Genomic DNA, 23,018 nt, shown 5'->3' on the forward strand with positions numbered 1-23,018 from the left:
CGTGGCAACAACGAGCTGCCCTTGTTTCCCAGATTAGGAAACCAGAGAAGGCGAGGGTGCCCGGTGTCCCCCGCAGCAGTGGTGGGTAGAGTCCCGTGGGCTTCAGGCCAGCCCGGGGGCTGGGAGTGGGATGGGTGCTGGAGCCAGGCCCAGGAAGCTCAGCCCCTCCCAGCTCCGAGACCCTCGGTCAGGTGGGCACCTGCCCCCACCCTCCGTTTCCCTTTGGTGCAGCTGGGTGACAACCGCCCTGACACCCAGGGTCCTTGCTAGGAGTCGAGGTAACCAGCTCCCCAGGCCGGGGCTCTGGGTGAACGGGCAGCAGCACGTCCCTTAGCCTGTGGTCACTAGAGGTGACCTCCCCAGGCCCTTCCTCTTTGGACTCTGCCTCCCGAGTTCGTCCGGCTTCTCTGGATCCGAGGAGACGTGGGCACTTAGGGAGAGGCCCCAGGCCCTTGGGCAGGTGGGCGGTGAGCCCTGGACCCTGGCTCCCATCCTGGTGCCCTTCCCTCTAATGGAGGATGAGAAAGAAAGAACCACGTGGACAGAGCGCGCCCCTGCCCGAGAGCTGCACCCCCGCGAGAGGAACGAACGGGGTCCACCCTCAGCGGGCCCGGCCTGCGTCCATGAGGGAGGACGGCAGCCGGGTGGTCGTCTGTGTCCCGAGCTGACCTTGTTTTCCCGTGCTCGGGGCAGGAACGGCCCGGCCCACGGAGTGGACCTCTCCAGGCCTGGGAACACCTGGGACACGGGCGGGCCAGGCCGGGCCGGTGGGGGGGGGGTCTGGGTTTTCCCGGCCCGCCACCCGCGCTCCCCGTCCTGGCTCCTACAGGGAAGGTTGGCAGAGGTGGTCCCTGCACCTTCAGGAAGACCAGCCGCTCTGCCACGTCCGGGAGGGAGCCCAGCGGAGATGGCGGCTGGGACAGCCACCCGCACTACGAGGCCGCCAGGGCCACTCTGTCTCTGTACCGGCGGTGTGGCACGGTGCGAGCCAAAACCAGGACAGAGACGGCCTCCTGAGCGTTTGGAGCACCTTCTTTCATTCTCTCTTTGGTAGTCAAATACACATAAAATTTATGACCTTAACCATTTCTAAGCACACAGCCCCGTGTCAGGAAGCACTCATACCCCCGCCCTCCATCTCCAGAACTTTCCACCCCCGCACGAGGAGGCTCCCTCCCCACGAAGCACGGACTCCCCACCCCCCACCCCAGCCCCGGCTCCCACCCCCTCCTCTCTGTCTTTGCGGACGGGACTCCTCTGGGGCCCTCCTGGGAGTGGGGTCCTGTGGGACGGGTCCTTCTGGGTCTGGGTCCTCTCCCTGAGCCTGGTGTCCTCGGGGTCCCTCCGCGTGGTGGCAGGGTCAGGGTCCCCCCCCCCCCGAGGCCGCACCGTGTTCCCGCACATGCACCAACCACACTCACCCGTCAGTGGACGCGTGAGTCGTTTCCACGTTTTTACTGGCTGTTGTGAATGTGCTGCTGGGAACACGGGGGTGCGACTGCCTGTTTGAGTCCCTGCTCTCACTTCTTTTGGGGAAAGATAATCCTGTTTGTCTCGGTTTGACAGCCCACCCTCGCCTGCGCTCCCTGCCCGCCCCTCGAGGCGCAGGGGCCCAGTCCGAGCAGAAACCAGGATGTGGCTTCGATGTGGCTTCTCCTTCCCCGACCCTTGTTTGCACTCCCACACCCCTAGAAAGGAAAATACACATTTTGCCCAAATAAAGATGCCGTGGGGTGCAGGTTCCCAAGGTGCGCGTGGTGTAGGACAAGAATGACGTCTCCCTCCCCCTGTGCTCTCGGCCTCCCTGCCTGGAAGCGACCATTGCCGGGTTCTGGGTCTTCTCTGGACGTGCTCCGCCTCCCAGGCACCTTTTCTGACCCTGAATTTTGCAGGGTGAAGTCACGCACCCCTCAGGAGCACTAACGTGAAGCCACCAAAAGGTGTGGCTCCAGCGCAGGGAGGAGGGGCCGTCCGGTGGCCCGGCCAGGCTCCAGGTACGCTCACCTGCCAGGTGCTGGAGCCGCTGAGGGCCTGCCCATCAGCCCCCAGGCCCGGGCCTCTGCGCAGTGGGTGTTTGATGACGATAACGTGCCCCCGTGTTAGGGGCTGGATGTTTGTGTCCCCCAAATTCCTGCCATACCAGCGGGCTGTTTTGGGAGGTGATCGGTGTTAGGCGAGTTCACGAGGGTGGGGCCCCGCGGTGGGTTCAGCGTCCTGGTAAGGTGAAGAGGAGCAATCAGGGCGCTCTGTTCCAGACACACCAGGCGGGGGTGGGGGGCGTCCCCACCAGGGACCGACCTGCGGCCCCATGATCTCAGACTTCCCACCTCCCGAACCATGAGAAGTGACGCCTGTGCACTAGGGCACCCTCTCTGTGCTGTTCTGTGAGAGCAGCCAGAATGCGCTAATACAGCCCATCGGAATATTTTTCTAAAAAAAAGAAAAGAAAGAGAAAGGCGGTCTGCAAAAGGCACCACCGGCAGTCACCTGAGGCGGGCGTCCCCTTCAGATCCTCACAGCCGTTTCTGGCATGCAGGGCCAGTTGAGCTGCCTCCTGTGGGCAAAAGGGGAGATCAGAGAGTCACATGCCAGTGTCCTGGGGTCACTGTAACAAGACTAAAGACCAGGGGCCTGAGAACTACGGGACCTCTTTCTCCCACATTCTGGGGTCAGAAGTCTGAGGTCGAGGTGTGGCGGGGCCCTGCTCCCGCCGCAGTCTCCAGGGGAGGGTCCTTCCTGCCACTCCCAGCTCCGGGGTGGGGGTGGGGGCAGCACCGTGGGGCTTGTGGCCATGTCCCTGCAGCCTCAGCCTCTCCCTGTGCTTCTCTCCTCTTTTGATAAGGACGCCACTGCTCGGGTCAGGGCCCCCACAATCCTGCATGGTCTCATTTTAACATAATCAGTCAGACCCACAGAGACCGTCTGTCTCTTCCAATAAGGTCACTACAGAGCCTGTTCCCATGGACGGACGGGGCCACCTAAACCACGACTGTGACCTCAGGCTCCAGAGCCGAGAGGTCTGAGATGAGGGTGTCTCCTGAGGCCGCTCTCCTGGCCTCCCTTCCCCGTGTCCTCACCGGGCTGTCCCTCTGTGCGCATCTGTGTCTCACCCTGCCCTTCTACAGGGGTGCAGTCAGACTGGACTCGGGCCACCCTTGTGACCTCATTTAAATTAATCACATCTTTAAAGGCCGCGTCTCCAAGTACAGTCCCAGTGGGGGTTCGGGCTTCAACATAGGAATCTGGGGACACCACTCAGCTTATCAGTCACCTTCTGAGGTTCCCGGGGACATGCTATTCAATCCACCTTGGGAGGTGGAGGCTGAGCTCAGGCCTCCATCAGGGAGGCTGTGCGGGAGGCAAGGGGGGGTCGGGTCTCCCTAGGAGGAGGCCCCAGCGCTCTGCAGAGTGGCACAGAGTGGTCTGTGTGTGAGTCACTTAGCTGAGCTGTGGTCTGACCTTCGGGGCACCCTGCCAGGAATGGAGGCTTCACCCCCATCCTTCACCCCCCCCCTTTTTTTTTGAAGATTTTGTTTATTTATTTGACAGAGAGGTCCCAAGTAGGCAGAGAGGCAGGCAGAGAGGGAGGGGGAAGCAGGCTCCCCACTGAGCAGAGAGCCCGATGCGGGGCTCGATCCCAGGACCCTGAGATCATGACCTGACCTGAAGGCAGAGGCTTTAACCCACTGAGCCCCCCAGGCGCCCCTCTATCACGATCCCGTTTATAAATGAAGGTGGGCACAGCGGGGAGAGATTGCCCGGGGGCGCAGAGCACCCCGAGCGCGGCCCATGACCTCCACCGTGCAGGTGGGTTCCGTGCCCAGCACCGCTTCCCAGCCGGGGGTGCCGACAGCCCCAGGAAGCCCCCAGGGCCCCTGAGGTGGCAGGCACCAAGGGCCTGGGAGCCCTCCTACCCCGGGACGTCCTCTCGAAATCTCTGCTTTTGCTTTCATTTATTTTTTGTTAAAAGGTTTTTCTTTTTAAGCAGCTTCTGCACACAGCACGGGCTCTAAACCGCAGCCCCGCGATCCAGACCGCGCGCTCTCCCGCCCCAGCTGGCCCCGTGCCCCTTTTTGTTTGCTTTTAACGGCTTGGAAGTGTCGCATTCTCACTTGTGAGCTCTCTCACTTGCTTGGATGGAAAACAATTTGGACTTTTCCCTTCTGTGGATCATGTTGATCTGGCGGCTCAGCGGCCCCTGGGGGTGGGCCCGGCTCTGGGGGGTCGGGGGGTGTGGGGGAGCCCCATAACTGTCTGTGGCCAGATCACAGGGCGGGGCAGCGAGAGCGAGACCCGGCGTGTGTGGATGAAACGGGGTGGTGTCCAGGAGCCAAAGTACAGGCCTGTGAGCTCTGTGTTCTTAATTCTATCTGCTTAAAAAGAATGTTTTTATAACAGCTTTGTTGAGACATAATCCACTCACTGTACAGGTCACCCTTTTCAAGTGTATGATTGGGTGGGTTTTAGTACATGTACATGGTTGCGCAACCGTTTCATTATCTCATTCCAGAACATTCCATCACGGCAGAGGGAAACCCTGCCCCCATCAGCAGTCCTTCCCCTCCGTCCCCAGCTCCTGGCCCCCACGAGCCCCTCCCCATCCGTGGAGGGGCCTGGTCTGGATGTGTCACACGCGTGGACTCACACCCCACGTGGCCTCCTGCGTCTGGTCCCTTCCCTGCGCATTGTGGGCTTGGGGCCGTCCCGGGGCGGCGCGTGGTTCTCTGCCCTGGCTTCAGGACGGAGATTCTCAAACTCCCAGGTCCTGAGGTTCTCCAAGGACGTTTGTTTTATGCAGGTTTTATTCATCGGAAGTCACTAGACGAGGAATCAAAGCTGAGAAGTGATTTAAATATTTATTAATTCACTTATAATAAGAAAGTGCTAAGTGACTTTTTTTTTTTAAACAAAATGTCACCATGGTTTGAAAAACAAGCAGATTTGGTGCGAAAGTGGCAAGGGGAACCCCAGAGTTGGGCCTGACCTGGGAGGAGCCCATGGAGCAGGACGGCCACGCCCAGTGCAGCTCCCGGCAGCAAAGGGCACCGGCCAGGGGGCGGGGGGCGGGTGCGAGGGACCCAGTGTCTTCTGCGTCAGGCATGGCCATGTTGCCTTCCAGCTTCGACAGCCGCTCCCTGGGAGAGAAGATGCTCCCGTGGGGGGCACCGGGGGGAGGGCAGACTGGACTCTTGCTGCTGTCTTTGCAACTTCTCTGCAAATCCCAAATTATTCCAGATGGAAACTGTTTGAAAACACGGGGCGAACACAAACAAACAAATATGGGACAGAACGAGGGGAAGTGGGGTTGAGGGCTGTGACCTCAGTGAGGGGAGGGTGGGGGACATCCGTCCTGGACCGGACATCCCCACAGGAGGAGCCGAGGGGGCAGAAGAGGGAACCAGAGGCCACGCAAGTCGGCAAGTCCTGACCCAATGCCAGTCACGCACCAGAGACAGTCATGGTTGCCGGACCTGGGACGGCTGGGGGGGGAGCAGGGGCGGGGATCCAGGGAGGTCTCTAAGGAGGGGACGTCCATGCAGACCCCCAGGGACAGGGAGGAGCACTGGAGGCAGAAGGGGGACTGAGCCGGGTCTGGCTGGGCAGGAACGGTCATGAGACTCGGCCAGGTGCCCTGGGGATGGCCCTCCGCTGGGGCTGGTCCCTGCTTTTGACAGGCTGATGGGGGGCCAAGGCTCCCAGCCCCGAGACGGTCAGGGCCGCTGCGCGGGGGGTCAGCTCTGCCTCCCTGGAGGAGCCCAGTTCCTGGTCCAGGTCAGCAGTTCTCAGTGAAAGTCATTTCTGCCCTGGGGACACCGGATAGGGTCTGGGGACATCTGTGGTTGTCACAACTGAGGGGCTCCTGGCATCAAGGGGGTGGGGATGTGCTCTGCTCCCACAGTGCCCGGCATGCCCCCGCGGGAGCAGCCCACTCCATGTCAGCAGTGCTGGGGGAGATCCTGCGTTAATTCTCTAGAAAAAACTTGAGCAGTCCCTGCGCACTCTGGACACGGGTGTAGAGCTGGGCTTGTGCTCAGGTGGGACTCCAAGTCGCTCTTCGCCGGGAAGTTCGGGTGTCCCCCTCACAGGTGCCATCTGCCCAAACCAGCATCCAGAGTGTCCCAGGAGCACCCCAGAAACTCCCTCACCTACCAGCCATGCTACCGGTTACAGACCCTGCAGGCCCCTCGTGCCCAAACCACGGGGAATGCAGACTGTTAAACAGGGTGGCCCTCTAAGTGCAGGGGCCTGGCCCGCCGGGTCAGCCATGTGGTGGCAGTCAGGAGAGGGGTGGGCTCCCCCCGCAGGGCCCTCTGGCCATCTGTGAGCACCCTCCAGTCCTCCCCCTGGGGCGAGGCCCTGCTGCCAGCCTTGGCCACTGTCCACTCTACTTCCCAGGCTTCTGTGTGTGTGTGTGCTGCCCTGGGCTGACCAGGAGGAGGTTGGGAATACTGTCCTGTCACAGGTCACAGCTCTGGAGCTCAGCTTCATGCCACTGGCTGTAAGAGAACCCTGGGGTCAATGTCAGCAAAGCCCTGTCCCCCCAGACAGTCCCTGTCCTGCCCGGCCGCTGTAGGCTTGCACCTTCTCTTCCCTTCCCAGCCAGAATGCTCCTGATGTGTAGGCATATATGACCTGAGTTTAGGGGAGAGACACTGGGCTCACCCTGGTTTGTACCCTCTGACCTCTGGGCCTTTGCACTGGTGTCTAGTGTGAGCAGGGATCGGACTCAATTCTTCCCAGACACTGAATGCAGGGCTTCTGCTTTTAGCACCGTGGACATCGAGGGCTGTCCTGGACACTGTCCCCAACCCCACCCACTCGATCCCAGGACCACCCCCAGTGTGACCACCACAGATGTGCTCTGAGGATAGTCAGCCCAGGTGAGAGCCACCCCTGGTCCCAGCCCTTTGACAAGGGGAGGCAGGGAGCCCTGCCCCTGGGGCCCAGCTGGGTCGCTTTTCCAGCACCGGCTACAATGCCAGGAAGGCTGCTGGACCCAGGAGCCTCTGCGGGCTCTGGGCCAGGGCACAGGGGGGCTGGGAGCTCTGCTTTCCAGGTACCGGGCAGCCAGAAACGTGTCTGTGTTGAGAGCTCCGCACACTCCAGCCCAGGACCCCGGACGTCCCCTGGCTCCTCCCTGTGCTCCTCAACCACATCCCCTTCAATCATGGGCCCCTAAAGGCGGGTCTGACCGCCCACTCCCAAAGTCGGGTCCAGCACCAGACGGAGCCAGGGGATCTCGTGGGGGTGGTTCTTCCTCCAGGACACAGGGTGATGGAGGGACATCTGGGGCCATCACATCTGGGAACTGGGGGTGGTCCTGGCATTGAGGGGTGGGGCCACGGGAGCTGCTCAGCCCCCGCAGTGCCCAGATGCCCCTGGAGAATGCCCCAGCGCAGGGGCCTCCCGCCAGCCCCGAGATGTCACAGGGTGATGGTGGGATGTCGGCGGAGGCCCCCTCCACTCTGTGGTGCGTGGGGAGTCATGGGGACACGGGTTCACTTGCTGTCCGCAGGAATGCCTTCTGGTCTGGTGTGGGCCGGAGCTCCTGCACCACCGGTGAGCAGTGGGGGGACAGGCCAGTGTGAGCTGGGAGCCTGTGTGAGTGGGGGTGGGGGTGGGGGGGCATGTGAGCGGGGTCCCGGATGAGTGGGGCAGGCTGTGTGAGTGGGAGCAGCTGTCCTCAGCAGGAGCGGGGTGGGGGGCATGGTGCTGACACCTGTGACCTTTTCTCGGGGCTCTTCCATGGCAGCCAAGGAACCTGCTGGCATCTGTCCGGAAGGATGTCAGCGGGCTGCCCCGTGGCCGTGGCCTCTATGGCCGTGTGCCTGGGGCTTCCAGGAAGCTCGCCTACACCCGGGAGGGAGCGGGGCAGGGGGGGGAGGGCGCCCTTTCCAGCAAGCTCCGGGCGGGGCTGGGGACAGGCCGAGAGGTCAGCTCCTGCGAATCTGTCCCAGTACCCAGAAGCAGCCATAGGTCCCACTTCCCGGCCACCATCTAGGCCGGCTGAGTCAGGGCTGTGTCACATGGAGGAAAGAAAGGCTCGCGGCAGGCAGAGGCAGCCCCAGAAGCTTGTCAGGTCACGTGACTCCCCTGGCAGCGTGCCCCCCTCCTGATCTCCTGAGGACTAGAGCCAGACGCCTCACATTGTCCGCTCACCCGCCTCCCTTCCCAGACATTTGCAAGAGCAGCCCCGTGGGCCACCCTCCCTCCAAATACCCACACCCCTGCCCCTCGTCTTCAGGATCTGTGCTCTGAGGCAAGTCCCTTTCCAGCCAGACCTCTTTTCTTCGGCTCATCTCGGAAGCCCCCCTCCCCTCCCCACTGCGCCCGGTCCTTCTGAGCTGCCCTGCTTCTCCCCCGGTGCCTCCAGGTGAAGCCGTCTGTTTTCCGTGATGACTTGTGTGTGTGTCTGCCCTGTCTAGGACGTCAGGTCCATTCAGCTTTGCCGAGATCGGGGTTGCGAACCTTCTCCGTAAAGGGCCCGCTCCTGAACATTTTCGGCTCTGTGGGCCAGACTGTCTCTGTCGAGACTACTTAGTTGTGCCCTTGGAAATGAACGGGCTGTGTGCCAAATAAAACTTTATTTACAGGGACGCCTGGGTGGCTCAGTTGGTTAAGCAGCTGCCTTCGGCTCAGGTCATGATCCCAGCGTCCTGGGATCGAGTCCCACATCGGGCTCCTTGCTTGGCGGGGAGCCTGCTTCTCCCTCTGCCTCTGCCTGCCATTCTTTCTGCCTGTGCTTGCTCTCTCTCCCTCTCTCTCTGACAAATAAATAAAATTAAAAAAAAAAAAAAAAACTTTATTTACAAAGACACGCACCCCCCCCACCCTGAGCCGTGGTTTGCCTCCCTCTGAGTCAGAGGGTTTCCTACAGGGACCCGTCGTGATCCCACCACATGCGACGCTGAGTTGTCTTCGAGGCAAACTTCCAAACTTGAGGCTTTCTGTCAGATGATTATGGAACCCCCGAAGGCCTTGGGTCGATGGGATCCCTTCACGCAGGGGGCTCACCCGGGGCCATGTTTGATGATGTGTGTGGCTGTCACGACGGGGGACACTGAAGGAGTGGGGGCCAGGGCTGCTGCTCAGCACCCCCAGTGCCTGGGACACCCCGCAGGGAACAGCTGCTCCCACGTCAGCGGAGCCAGTGGGGGGGGGCCCTGCGTTCACGCGCCCTGGGCTGAAGCGCGGCGGCTTCCGCGGTGCTCACGTGTTGGGCGGCCCACCTGTGGCAGGGTCTCGCCCGCCAGCACCTTCCAGTGTTCTCTTACAACGACCCCCCGCCCCGTCACAGCCACCAGACTGTGGCCGATGCTGTGACAACAGCGGGGGAGACTGAGGCTCAGAGCCAGGCCTGCAGCCCCGTGCTCTCTCCGGCTCCTTTTCCTCAGTGAGGGGGTCTGATCACGGGTCTTCGCCCCCAGAACGCTCCTGTCACGTTGTGTCCGCTCAGGGCAGCCCCTGAGCTGGCGCCGGTGACCCTGCCGCGAAGACCTCAGCAGGGCCCTGCCTGCCTGGTGTAACCACATTCCGGGGTGCCCTGTAAGGGTGGGGGGCAGGAGGCACCCATTTCTCGAGGGTCTCCATGCGGCCAGGCCCGTGCCGCTGGGAGGCAAGGCGGTGCGCCTCGGATCACAGGCCACAGGATCACGTCGCCGTGGAGGACGGTTTGCGGGTAAACTGGGGTTACCTGCATCCACACCCAAGGGGAAAAAACAGGTGCACAGATGGAAGCCTGCACACGCGTGTGCAACAGCAGCACAGGTCCCTGGCCCCACCCCCTCGAGGCCAGGGACAGCCACGAGGCAGGAACAACCCCAGTGTCCCCCATGTGTGGCCCCAGGGACGGACCCCGAGCCCACGATGCTCAGGGAGGGAACCAGACACAGGAGGCCACACGGGGTATGAGTCCACGCATGTGACACGCCCAGACCAGGCTCCTCCACGGACGGGAAGGGGGCTCGTGGGGGCCAGGGGGCGGCTGGAGGAGTGATGGCGGATGGGGATGAGTTTCCTTTTGGGGAGATGGAATGTTCGGGAACTAGATAGAGATGTGGGTTGCACAGATGCCACAGCGTAAAATGGTAGCTTTTCTGTTACGTGTGTTTTAACCCCCCCCAGAACCTTGTGCAGGGACCCCCAGAACCATCTGGTGTCTGTGACCCGGCTTGCGTGCAAGCCTTCCCACCTCCCTGGCTCTCGCTGGCTCCCAGTCTCCCAGGCCCGGTTCCCTCACCTCCCAGGGGGCCCTGGAGTGTGCCCAGGGGACGTGGCTCCGCAGGTGGTCTTGGTGCCGCTGCTTTAGAAGTCACTGTGCCCACAGCCTTCTGCCCGCCCCTCGGTGCCCTTGGCCGGAGTCTCAGTCCAGCAGCAGAACCCCTGCCCCCGCCCGGCTCTGCGATCTGAGTTCACTGGCCTCGCCCAGGGTCTCAGCACTACAGGGCAGCTCACTCACTCTCTGGGGAGCGTCCCGGGCACTGTGGGGTTCAGCAGCATCCCTGGCCCACCCCCTCGAGGCCAGGGACAGCCCCAGGTTTCCACAGACATTGTCCCACGTCCCCAGGGGGCAGGAGCACCCCAGACTGGGCCCAGGCTTTGAAGCAGACACCTGGGAGCTGGGCACGTCCAGACCCAGCCTGGGGGAGGGGAGGCCCCGCACCCACAGCCCACAGATGTGGTCCACGGCCCACCAAAAGGTGTTGATTTTAATTTCTTTTAAAATCAGTGAACAGGGGGCACCTGGGTGGGACGGCTGGTTGGGCGTCTGCCTTTGGCTTAGGTCATGATCTCAGGGTCTTGGAATCGAGACCACATCGGTCCCTCCTCAGTGGGGAGCCTCCTTCTCCCTCTGTGCCACCCCACCCCTGGCTCATGCTCTCTCTTGCTCTCAAATAAATAGAATCTTTAAAAATATAATAAAATCAGTGAACGAAAGGTGACTAACGTATCAGTGAACGTTTAGTAACAAACCCAGCCTGGTTTACAGTCACCTTTACACAGATGGCATTCTAGAACATCAAGTACCCTATCGCCGTGTGGTGGGAGGGGCCACAAAGGCAAGCGTGACACCCCCCGCCAAAGCCCCACGTGTTTCTGCGTCCAGGTGCAGCTGGGAGGGGGAGGAGCCTGCTTAAGGACCTTGAAAACAAAATCCAGAAGCGGACTTTTGGGACAACAGGTGAGCCCTCCTGGTGGGCTGTCCCTCCTGGAAGAAACCCGCCTCCACCCCTGTCCCCATGGACCTAGCGAGTGCTTGTGCTTCTGTCCCAGGCACAGGGGCCTCTGCCTGGGCCTCGCCTTGCCCGGGAACGAGCAGGAGCGGTCTCCTCCAGCCCTCATTACCGTGCTCCCCCAACACCACCCAGCCTTGATGGGGGGCTCCTCACAGCGGGGAGGACAGGGGGCTGCCTGGATAGTTACAGCTTCAAAGAAGGGATATTTGGTTCCAATCAAAAAAACAGTAAAAAAAAAAAAAAAAAAAAAAAAGCCACAACAGTGATCACCCATCCCAGAGTTTCGGATCGGGATGACTGCACCCGGGGTCACGGGGCCCCATGTGGAGGCATCTGTGGTCGTCACGATTGGGGTGCTCCTAGCATCCAGGGGTTGTGGGCCCGGGATGCTCAGCCACCCACAATGCCCGGGACGCCCCCAAAAGAGAGTAACCCGCCGCAATGTCAGCAGTGCCAGGATGGGGGGACCCTGCATTCCTTATTTTGGGAAAATAAGTCCCTGCTCACACTAGACACATAACAAACCCCGAGGGGTCCCACCGTAGAAACCAGTGTCTGAGTCACCCCCACCGAGTGTACACAGCGTCCTGGGACCTCAGGAGTCCGATGGTTGAAGAGCGCAGTCTCCTGGGGTCAGCGGAAGCCCTCACCCGGGGGTCTCCCCCTGCTGCAAATAAGTGCACGCTTTGTGTGGCCTCCCCCTTCATACAGCGGCCCCAGGAGGGCCTGGACCTCCACACCTGGGTCCCTTGACTCGCTACGGTCCTGTGCCGCTGTGGCCGCCAGGTGGCAGCACAGCCCACCCCACGGGCTTGAGCTTCTGGCTCCGGGTTCCTGAATCCCAGAAACACCGCAGTCTAGACGCCCGCCCCGCCGGCGGAATTCCTGTCCCCTTGAGTCAGTCTGTGCAGAGACGTGCGTGATCCTGACTCCCAGTCGTCATCTCCCACGGTGTTGTCGGGTCTCCCGCCAGGGGCCAGCTCACTGGACGGAGTGGCTTCCTCTGGGACTGGGCGGGGGGCCGGCAGGGAAAGGGGACCCGCCCTGCGTTGCTTTCACACCAGCATGAAATGCCACCAGGGCCCGGGATGTCTTGGGCCGGCCGCCTGCCTGGCTCTGGCTGTGAGTGTCTGTCTTCCTCTGCCTTTTGGGAACGAGAGTCTCACCGAGCGCTCAGGAGACAGGTGTGCACACCCTGGGCCCCATGTCTCGGTCTCCTGGGGTGGCTGTCCCCAGTGCTAATGCTGAAACAATGGAAACGTATTCTCTCCCAGCTCTGGGGCCAGAGGTGTCGCACGGCTGGTTCCTGCTGAGGGAGAGCCTTTCCCAGCCTCCCCCGCCTCACAGCAGTGTGCCACTGGTCATCTCGGCGTGCCCTGGCCCATAGAAGCATCCCCTGGTCTTGGCCCCGTCTTCACAGGGCTTCTCCCTGCCTGTGTGGGTCCACATGTCCCCTTTTTATAAGGGCACCCGGCAGGGCTTTGGGCGCACCCGACTCCAGACTGACCTCACCTTAACTAAGTACGCCTGCGACCACCCCATTTCCAGATAATTTCCCGTTCTGGGCTGGGAAGGAGCACCGTGGCACCTCCGGCTTGCTGTCTGGGGGCCGGAAGCCCACCCGGGCCGAGCAGCGGGAGAGGGCCGGGTGCAGGGCGGACGTAGACCTGGCCGGCGGCGTGGACTGGGCCAGATGGGGCCGGGGGACAGTCCCGCCCGTGCCATCTGCAGGACAAATCCTTTCCTAAGAAAGCACTGACCTGCTTCCTTGAAGCCCTGCCGGTGGCAGCGTGGCCAGAAGCTCCCTGAGGGGGCCCTGCCGAGTTGTGGGCCGGCCAGTGGCCTCCTCCCCTCCCCTCCACACGCAGCAGGACCGTTCCCGCACGAGTCCAGAGGGACACGGACCCTCACCAGCACAGCGCCTCCTGCTGCACGCGTTTGGGGGCCTAAGGCTGAGCGGAGGTGGACATTCGCGGAACACCTGCCCTCCCGGCAGCGGAGGCTCTGTCACGAGCTCATGTCATCGTCAGGGAAACAGGCTGAGAAGAGTAACGCAGCGGCCCCCACCCACTCCCCTCCACCTCGGGACCAACAGGCAACGCCTCATTTCCTGTAGGGCCTTCCGGGTTGTGCCGGCCCCTTCCTGGTCCTGGGCTGGGGCCGCGGGCGGACAGCCTGAGACCACAGTGAGAACCTCGGGGACCAAGTAAATAGCAATTGAACGTGAAAGAGAACATTCGTGTTAACGTCAGCTCACTCATTCCAGCTTGTCCGAGTGTGATTTTTTTTTAAAGATTTTACTTATTTATTTGACAGAGAGAGATCACAAGGAGGCAGAGAGGCAGGCGGAGAGATGGGGGGAAGCAGGCTCCCCGCCCAGCAGAGATCCCCATGCGGGGCTCCATCCCAGGACCCTGAGATATGACCTGAGCCGAAGGCAGAGGCTTTAACCCACTGAGCCGCCCAGGCATCCCTCGAATGTGATTTTATGTGAAAGTAGACATTTTAACATCTGTTATTTGCACTAATCATTCAACGTCCTCGAGGACATCCAGGACGAACCAGATCAGAGTGAGGACAGAGTGTGGGCGGGAGCGGGCGGCCCGGTCCTCCTCGCGGCTCAGGCTTCAGTGTGGCTCTCAGCCCACGCTGACCGTCCAGCCGGGATGCCGGATGTCAGCCTGTCATTCATGCTGGATTTGGTGTGTTCGTTCTTTTGCAACAGAGCATCAAAACACACGCTCCCTCCACGGCTGGGTCTTGGCGTCCCTCTGGTTTTGCGCCCGTGTCTCATCGCTGCCTTTAGGATCCGCACGGCTGTCACCTGAGGGCGGGCAGACGCCTGTCGGACACACGCACATCTCCACGCCAGGCAGCTGCACCGCAGGGACGCTGGGCGGGTGCGGGGTGCAACTCCAGGCCTGCTCGGGGCCCTGGCGGGACGGCGGGGCCACAAACAGAGCCCACTGGCCCTGCAGCTCCAGGCCTAGGAGGTCCCCAGAGAACCTGCAGGGCTATGCAAGGAAGGACGCACACACGTGTGTTCACAGCAGCACAGTTCACCAGAGTCAGAATGGGGAGACGATCACGGTACCACCATGCATGACACGTTCACCTGCATACAGGAGCGTCCCGGCTGCCACCAGCAGGAGCGAGGCCCCCCACGCGTGGCCCTGGGGACGGACCCTGAGCCCGCGACGCACAGGGAGGGAACCAGACACAGAAGGCCCCAAGGGGTGTGAGTCCACGCATGTGACACACCCAGACCAGGCCTCTCCACAGATGGGAAGGGGGCTCGTGGGGCCGGAGGCTGGGGGAGGGGAATGCAGGTGGGGACGGGGCTGCTTTTGGGGCGATGGAATGTTCTGGAACTGGTAGAGGTGTTGGTTGCACAACTCTGTGAATGCAGTCAGTGCCACTGAGATGTTCCCTGTGAAATGGCTCGTTTTATTTCATGCGACTCTCATCTGAATTTCTTTAAAAATTAGGCAGGGGCTCCTGGGTGGGTCTTAGCATCTCACTCGTGATCTCGGCATAGGTCTTGATCTCAGGGTCATGAGTCAAGCCCCGTGTTGGGCTCCACGCTGGGTGTGGCACTTACTTAAAAAAATAAATAAATAAAAATTTGAAAAGTTCTTAGGTCGGAAGAAGGAAGTGTGGCTTTCGATCAGGCACACGGATTTCAGCGTGTTCACAGGCCTGCGGGCATCTGACGGCGGCCTTGGTGCTGGCCGAGACCGTGCCCCAAACTGCAGACCCAGGGCCGCCGTGGGCTGCACTTTTGCTCACCCCAGGAGGGACTGTGGGGCTCCCCGTCAGGGCTCTCCATAGGAGGAGGAGATGCTGGGGGCGGCCTGGAGCTCCTCGGCCAGGATGGCAGATGGAAACGCGGGGAGCTCTGCCAGGGTCCCGGCTCTGGGACGCTGGGGTGTGTGCAAGACAGCACGGGTGTGCCTGCCCCTGGGGACACCGGAGCCAGCTGTCTGTCTTGCATCCCAGACTGAGATCTCGTGCTGTACCCTTGGCTCCCACGGCGCCGGCCTGTCCGTGCGCCTCTGCCAGGATCTCCGTGCCCCTGTGTGCATGCGTGTGCGCGTGCGTGTGCGTGTGTGCGTGTGTGTGCACCTGCAGAAAGCCTGCCCGGCCTTGTCTGCCGTCCCAGCCTCGCGCCCTCCGTGCCCGGCATCGGGGTTTCTGTTTCCCACAGGGCAGCTCGTGTGTGGGCAGGGCCTGTGCTGAATCACGTTAGTCCCTTGTTTCGGTTTTCCTCCCCCTTAGCACCCTCCTAAGCCCCACCCACCTGCCACCTGCCTTCGCTCTGACTCCGTGCGGTTTGCTCTGTGTCACTGAGAGCCCTCCGCCAGGTGGTGCCTGACCTTTCTTCTCAAATGCCATCTGAGCTGTGAGCCCCGTCCGGGAGGCGTCCCAGACCCCCGCCAGCTTTCCGGGTGCTCTCTGGCCGCGGGCCCAGAGGGAGCTGGTCGTGCTGCTGTCTGTCGTCTGCGGCTCTGGGTTTTGCTAACCCTGGGGCTGCTCCCCAGGAAGCCGGTCACGTGTGCTTGATGGTGACACTCACCGTGCCGGCTCTGCTGTTTCACTGTGGCAGGAAGGGTCACTGGGGCCTGGCGGGGTCGTTGGGGCCTGGCGGGGTCCCTGCGGGAACCGGACTCCAGGTGGATTTTATTTCCCAACTTCATTTTAACAAATGCTGCTGCCTTTGACTGTTCTTCACACAGAGGACACAGGGGCCTACGCACACAGAGTGTGGGGCCGCGACCGCTGTCACAGTGTTGTTCAGTCCGGGCTTCCTCACCTGCCAGGTGGGGCCTTCCCGTCTTTGCCCGCGGACGTCCACAGCCGCCTTCCCGGCTCCTCAGCCCGTGTGCCCGGCTGCAGGGCACGGGACGTCTTCCTGTGTGCCCGCCCGGCCCTGGAAAGACTTCGTGCTTGGGGAAGTAAGGCCCCCAGAGATAGCAGGTCCTAAATCCGTGGAACCTGGGGATGTGGCACCTGGTAGGACTGCGTTTTGCAGGTGTGATTTTGCAACGGAGGGATTTTTCCAGTGTGTCCTAACTGCAGCCAACAAGTGTGCTTACGAGACGGAGGCAGGAGGAGATTTGACACTCGGGAGAGGCCACGTGACCACAGGCAGTGACCGGGGATGTGGCCACAAGCCACGGGGCTCCTGGGCCCCCAGGAGCTGGCAGACACAGGAAGGACGTCCCCTGAAGGGAGCGTGGCCCCGCCACATCTTGACCTCAGCCCCTGCTTGGGCTGTGGCCGTGAGAACTGCAGAGATGAACGTCCGCTCTCTAAGCCACCAGGTCTGTGTGATTTGTTACCAGAGCTGCAGGAGCGAGTCTGGGCTGCATAAGGGTTTGCATTTCCATAGCTGTACCTCATGCACCCCCAGAATTCAGCTGCTCTCCTGGGACCTTGTGGCCCACTGTTTTTGGGGTGCAGGGACCCACTGTGAATGGTGCTCTCCCCCCGTTGTCCTGTGTCTCTGGGAAAAGCATCCTGACAGGCCGCACTTCGTCCCTGAATGCAGGGTGCCCCTCGGGTGCGACATGGGGGGTGTGTGGAAAGGTTTCCACACCATGGCTCGGAGGCACAGGGCCAAAAACTTGCAGCCGCTCAAAACTGGGGCCTCTGACTGTTGTGTTCAGTTCCTGCACCTGTGAAATGGAGCAGCCGAGACATCTGAGCTCCCCTGAGCCCGTGCCCTGTGCAGAACTCAGAACCCTGTGCACAGGGAGGACAGGCAAACCGACATCCCCCTCCCAAACACCGCAGCTGCTCCTGCCTGGTTTTGTTCTGTCCCCACTCTGGATTCTGGAAGCACGGCTCTGGGCTTGCGTTTCTGAGCCCGGGACTGTCCGGCATTCACAGCCCAGGGAGCCACCAGCATCCCCATCCAGCCCCTTGGAGTGGGAAGAACAGAGGGTGCCTTCCACCCTCAACTCTGCTCCTTGGTGCCCGGCTTCTCCCTCTTCAGAAGCGAGGAGGGTGGGTGGTGCACCTACCCTCCTGGAGCATGTGGCCAGCCCTGTGCCTTCACCCCTGCAGACACCCCGGGCCCTCCCCGTCTTGGCTCTGTTGCGCCCAGCGCCCGCCCCAGAGCCCAGGGTCTGGGCTCCGCCTCGGTCCAGCCGCTCCCAGATGCGTGCTCTGCATCTGGCTCTGGCTTCTCTTGCCCTCCACCCCTCCCGGTAGTTCAACACCACACTGGCTGTAAAAGGCAGTCCTGATCTAGGAAAAAGGAGGACACGGGTGGCCTGCTGCCCAGACCGAGATCAGCCTCTGCTTCGCCTCGCAGCCCAGCGTCTGGGATTAATTTAGATCCCCAGCATCCCGTCGGAGGTGGCACATGCCGTTAGGATCGCGTACTGGTCCTTGCTCAGCTGCTCCGGGCGGGCCCAGGGTGTCCCCACGCCCGCCCGCCCGCCCGCTCGCCCACTCTGTGGGCTCCTTGCAGAGTGTGCTTTCCTGCCAGCCGCTTCCCCCCTGCAGAAGGGAGGCAGCATCTGCTCGAGGGAGTGTAGGGCGCAGGTGGCTTGAAGCCAGGGTGTGGGAAATTTAACCCCCGGTCAGATGCGTGTCGTGTCTCTGGGCCCAGCAGGCTTCCTTCTCGGCAGGTCTCCGAGACGCTCCTGCAGCTCCTGGAGGCAGTGCTAGGGCCAGGGGGTTCCCAGCGCCCTTTCTCTTCCTGGACAGAATCTTGCCCTGGGATGGTGCCGTCGGCTGCCCTGGCTGCCCAGCCTTGGGGACGCGGCGAGGAAGAGGCCCCCAGCCCCTGCCCCAGAGAGCAGGGGCTGCATTCGGGCTGGGCGCCCGTGTGTGCGTCTGCGGCTGGCGTGGACCCATCACACAGGTCACCACGATCGTTTTTAAGGGTGGAAACAGGTCCTGGGGCCAGGCCGTTTAGGAGTCACTGGAGTCATGGATCCAGGAGCTCTGGCTGCTGCTTGCCCTGTCCCATAGGTGAGGGGCCAGGAAGTCCACCTGGCTCCACCCAGATCCCACTAGCAGCGGGGACTCAGCGGCCTGACCTGGCCTGGGGGCCCGGAGCACGTGCTCTCAGCTGCTGGGAGACCACTCCTCTAATTCAGGCTTTGAAAAGATGAACGCTGAGGTAAGGCGGGACATGGGGGTGGGTGGCTATGGTCGGGCCACCCTCACCCTGTGAGCCCAACGCCCCCGGCACTGGCTTGCCCTCCCGGGAGGGGACAGTCTGCTCTCCCTCCCCCTGCTCACGGAAGCAGACGGCTGGATAGAGGGTCACGTTATTACAAGTAGTAAGAGCGGGGACACTAGTCACACCCTGCAAGGCTCCTCACCACGACGGGCTCTGCAGTGGGGCTGGGTGGGGGCTGCCGTCCACGCCGCCTGTCTGGCTCTGGGCGCAGACCCACCCTTGCGGTCACGGATTGGTGGGGGGGAGTCAGACCCTGCTCTGTGTACAAACTTGTCTTGTGTTTTGTTTTTTGGGGGCGTGGGTTTTTTTAAAAAGGATTTTGCTTATTAATGAGAGTGCACGTACACGCCGGCGCGTGCACACCAGTGGGGGGGCGGGGCAGATGCAGAGGGAGAAGCAGGCTCCCCGCCGAGCAGGGAGCCCGATGCAGGGCTCCCTCCCAGCACTCTGGGATCATGACCTGAGCCAAAGGCAGACGCTTCACAACCGAGCCCCCCAGGTGCCCCCACATTCTGTGTTTAGCGCAGCTCACCACCCCGATTCTGTGACGCTCCACGTGCCGGCGACGACACTAACCTCCCCCCGGGGCGCGACGGGCTGCCTCTGGTGGCAGCCACCTGCGTTTCTGTGAGTCGGAACATTCCTGAAGGGTGAGCCCCAGCCGCAGCTCATGAGCACAGAAGACGGCTTTGGAAGGCCTGGAACCCCAAGAGCAGGGTCTGTGTTCTGCTCAGGCCCCGCCTCGCTCCTGTCCGTCTGGTTCTTGCTGACATTTTTCCAGCTGTGGGCCCCGATCGGGGCTGGGGGGGGGGGACGCAGACGGAGAAGGGCACATTGACTGCTCGTGGGAGCATCAGCAGAACTTCCCTGCAGAGCCGTGTCTCATTTCCGCCACCGTCTGTTCGTCCCTCGCCCAGTGTCTTGCCGCGTGGGCCTCTCCGGGAGCAGTCACGACGGGGGGCTCTGACCTGGCTGGGGGCCGCGAAGCTGGGGAGGGGGCCCCCCGAGCGACCTCTCAGGAGATGCAGTATATGCTTCTCGGATTGAAACAAGCAACAGTTGCTTGCTCTGAGGTCGTGAGTTCTAGGCCAGGGCTCACCGAGGGGACACAGGTGGCATCTGGGCTTGTGTGGGGTCGTCACGCCTGGGGTGCTCCTGTCATCGAGAGCGTGGGGACCGGAATGCCGCCAACCCCCACGGCGCCTGGGATGCCCCACCACAGAGAATGACCCAGTGCCAGAGGCCCACAGTGCCTGGGGGAGAGGCGTATTCTAGCAAGTTCCTTCCCCATGGGGTCTGAGATCCACAGGGGAGGCCTGGTGGTCCCACTGCCACTCAGCTCGGGGGTCCTTGCTCCTCGGTCTTTCAGGCAGGGAGTTCCTTGTTGTTCGGGGCTCCCAGGAGCCCCCCCTTGGTGGCAGACCCTTCGTACCAGGATACCCATGTTGCCTTCCAACTTGGACGTGTTATGGGCCTCAGCCGAGTTCAGAGAGGTGCCCAAGCTTCCCCGACTTTGGGGAACCCGGGGAGATGGGACAGCTACACGCGGTGCTGCCTCAGGGGCCGTCCACTCAGTTCCCACCTTCTGTGTCCTGGAGGCTGGCAGGGCCACACTTTCTCCCCTGGAAACCCCCGAAATGCCCCCAGAGACCAGCCTGCTTTGTTGGGTTCGTCGAGGAAGGGGTGGGCCACTGCTGTATTTATTTTGTTGAAACCGAAACCAAACCTCAGATCTCAGCGTGAATGTTCACGAGGACGGACATTCCCCAGGTCCGCGAGGGAGAGTGCAGGGCTCCCCGAGGTCAGCCCGGGACAGCAGGCAGGCCAGCGGCCGTCCCGCAAGGCGCCGCGTGGTGGTTCTGCCCCGGAGCGACGCCTGGAAGGTGCGCTCCACCGCACAGCCGGCCTGCGCCGGAGCCCCGCGGCCTCGGTCTTGCCCGCCAACCGGGGCACCCCACTTCCTGCCGCACCCCCTCCCTCCCTGCAGCCCCTTCCCCGCCCGCACCCAGTGGAAACTACGCTGGAAACCCAGCTTCCCGTTTCTGGGGAGGTTTCTAGAAACTAGACTTCTTTCCAGCTTGGAGTGATGTGACCTTTTAGTTCAACTTCGATTTTTTCCCCCTTCTCGATAAGGAGAGAATACAGAAGCGATACCAGCTCTGGGTAAGGCCGGGCTTTCTCAGCCTTGTTCTCTTTCTCCTGACTGCCCCCCTCGGGGACTTCTTTTCCTGGGCGCTCATCGGAAAACACACAGCCGGCAGCGGGGGAAAATGCATCGCATACCCAGACGCCCCGAGTTCATGCGGCATTTTTGAAACCTCAGCTGTAGCCTGTCAGAGGCTGCTCATGGCTGGGGAGAAGTAAGGTCCCAGAAATCAAAAAGCCGAGAAAAAGAGGCTGTGTGCGGGAGAGCCGTGGCAGGTGAAGGGCGCAGGGATGCCGCGGGTCCGTCCACAGGTGTCTGTACCCGCGGCCCCTGTCACTCTGGAAGAGGAAGGCCGTTGTCATCTCCCCGAGAGTTAGATCTGGGATCTTGCCCCGGCCGGGGATGCGTTTATAAATGCACGTAACAGTGTGGGTGCGGGGAAGCGGACGTCTCCCACCGCAGACCCCTCTCCCCAGATCCAGCCCGCACCGAGGTGTGGGCGAGGTGGACAACCGTCCAGTCCAGCGCGGGCCACAAGCTGTCCTGATGGGTTTGAGGCAAGCTTCTTGGTTTTCCTGCGTCCCAGCTTCCCCGCTCATGCTGAGGAATGACAGGCATGTTTGGGCGCTGGGCCAAGACCTGTCCGTGGCCGGTCGTGAGCACTACATTGGGGAACTTACGGAAATGCTAAGTCAGAGGCCTGGCGAGAGCGTGTGCTCCGCACAGGCCAGTCTTCCTCTGTCCTCCCCACTCCTGTGTCCACCCCAAAACTTTCTTGCAGGCTTTTCCCGGGCACATGCCGCCACACAGAGGTGGGTGTGTGACGGCGCCCCGCGCTTCAGCTGGGTGCCCCGGGTGGCCTGGCTTGGGAGCATGGCCCTTCACAGCGGCTCAGCTTTTGGTAGGTTCCCCAGATGTGTGGGCCACGTTTTATGCTGACTCCTCAGCTCCGGGTCTGAGCCACTTAGGGCAAGAATAGGGCTCTGGCTACCATGCTCCGAGAAGCCCCGAAGACCCAGACGGAGGCAGACCCGAGATGTTTCTGCACCTCTGCACAGCTGGGCCGGTGTCCATCTGGGTCATTCCAGGCCTGGCCTTTTAAACAATACATGTAGCTTCTTTTTATTGTAAGATACATACAACATGACATTCAGCATCGCAACCGTCTCTAAGCACACAGCTCAGCAGCACGAAGCACCCTCACACTGTGCTGCAGTCACCCCCACCCTCTGTCTCCAGAACTTTCCATCTCCCCACAGGGAGACTATGTCCCCACGAAGCACGGACTCCCCACCCCCTGCCCCAGCCCCGGCTTCCACCCTCTCCTCTCTGTGCGGACGGGACTCCTCTGGGGTCCTTCTGGGTCTGGCTCCTCTCACTGAACCTGGTGTCCTCGGGGTCCCACTGCGTGGTGTCAGGGGTCAGGGTCCCTTCCTTTCAGAGGCTGGACCATAGTCTAGAGCATGGGCGGGCCACACGGTGTTTACTCATTCATCTGTCAACACACCCTTGGCTCCTTCCACCTTTTGGCTGCCGTGAACATGGGTGTATAAGGACATGTTCAAGTTCCTGCTTTCCGTTCTCTCAGGTATACCCACCCAGAAGTGGAATTTCTGGACCCTATGGTAATTTCATGCTTACATTTTTGAGGACACTCCATACTGTTTTCCGCAGCGGCTGCACCATTTTCTGTTTCCACCTGCCACGCACGAGGCTTCCGGGTCCTCCGTGTCCTCACCGGTCTTGTTATCTCCGCTACTGGCTTTGTGTTTTCATACGAGGCATCCTGATGGGTGTGATGTGGTACCCCCCATGGTCCTGACTTGCATTCTCGGATGAGTAGTGACGTGACCGTCTTTTCTTGTGCTTCCTGGCCATTCGTAGGTCTTCCTTGGAGAAACGTCTGTGTGGTGCTCGTTTTTAATCAGACTGTTGCTCGTTTAATAGTAGGAATTCTTTATGTATTGTACATATTAATCCCTTACCAGATATATGATTTGTAAACAATTTCTCCTGTTCCTTGGACTGCCTTTTGCTCTATTGAAAATGCCCTCTGATGCACAGACCTTTTTTCATTTGGGGGGCGCCTGCGTGGCACAGTCTGTTAAGTGTCCGACTCTTGATTTTAGCTCAGGTCATGATCTCAGGGCTGTGGGATCGAGCCCCGCATGAGGCTCTCTGTTGGGCATGGAGCCTGCTTAGGATTCTCGCTCTCCTCCCTCTGCCCTCCCCCAGCCCCCGCTCACTCTCTCACTCTCTCTTAAAAAAAAAAAAAAGTTTTTTATTTTAATGAAGTTCAATTTATTTTTTCTTCTGTTTCCTGTCGTTCCGGTGTCATATCCATGAAGTACATACTCTTCATGTACTGGGGTGAAAAGAGCACTTTGTGTCTGCGGTTTTTCTCCCCAGAGTCCATCACCCAAGTCTAATTATGTGA

The 23,018-nt window shown here is 61.2% G+C and overlaps 1 protein-coding gene across 2 annotated transcripts in view; it reads left to right on the forward strand.

Annotated features, from left to right (window-relative positions):
* The window catches only part of LOC111161718 (G protein subunit gamma 7), an 83,727-nt gene that overhangs the window by 13,517 nt on the left and 47,192 nt on the right, over positions 1 to 23,018 (forward strand). Inside the window, exon 1 of one of the 2 annotated variants that reach the window (XM_022525594.1) lies at positions 20,568 to 20,598. The exons of the other annotated variant lie outside the window; for it this stretch is intronic. The gene's annotated coding sequence lies outside the window, so the exon portion shown is untranslated. Of the gene's footprint in view, positions 1 to 20,567; positions 20,599 to 23,018 lie in introns of those variants that run through there. 2 annotated transcript variants of the gene reach the window in all.

Source organism: Enhydra lutris, unplaced genomic scaffold (genome assembly GCF_002288905.1).
Source record: "Enhydra lutris kenyoni isolate GAN:26980312 unplaced genomic scaffold, ASM228890v2 scaffoldscaffold86, whole genome shotgun sequence".
Lineage (NCBI taxonomy): Eukaryota > Metazoa > Chordata > Mammalia > Carnivora > Mustelidae > Enhydra > Enhydra lutris.